We start from the raw sequence: 472 nt of genomic DNA, 5'->3' as shown, positions 1-472 counted from the left end.
TTTTGCTACTTCACAGCAGTATTGTCCTTCAAAGCCTTTTTAATTAAAAAAAGTCTTAAACGTCTACTCGCTTCTTCATCTCCGTATTGTTAAAGTATTGCCACATACCTGTAAACTTACATGAGATTATAGAGCACAGAAGGCGGGGAGACGAGGGGCGGAAAGCACAAACAAGTACTTTACAAGCTCAACAATTTTTTCTTCTTTTTAGTAACAACCTGCAAAGGCTAGCGGGGACCTCCGGGGAGAGCGGCTGGACGGCGGGGCCAGGAGGGGCTATGTACAAGCGGGACGTGGCTGGCTTTGCAGGAGGTCGTGGTGGATCGTAACAACACACAACGCGTCAGAGACAATCAAAAAAGTAACAGTCCTTTGCACGCAGCGTGCGGAAACACCTCGGCTGGTCGCGAGAAGAGGGAAAGGGGGGAGAGAAGCCAGGAAAGGGGAAGGGAGGTGAGGGGGAGAGGGGCTC

This window comes from Merops nubicus, unplaced genomic scaffold (genome assembly GCF_000691845.1).
Source record: "Merops nubicus isolate BGI_N331 unplaced genomic scaffold, ASM69184v1 scaffold38255, whole genome shotgun sequence".
Lineage (NCBI taxonomy): Eukaryota > Metazoa > Chordata > Aves > Coraciiformes > Meropidae > Merops > Merops nubicus.
This window is presented reverse-complemented; position numbering follows the sequence as displayed.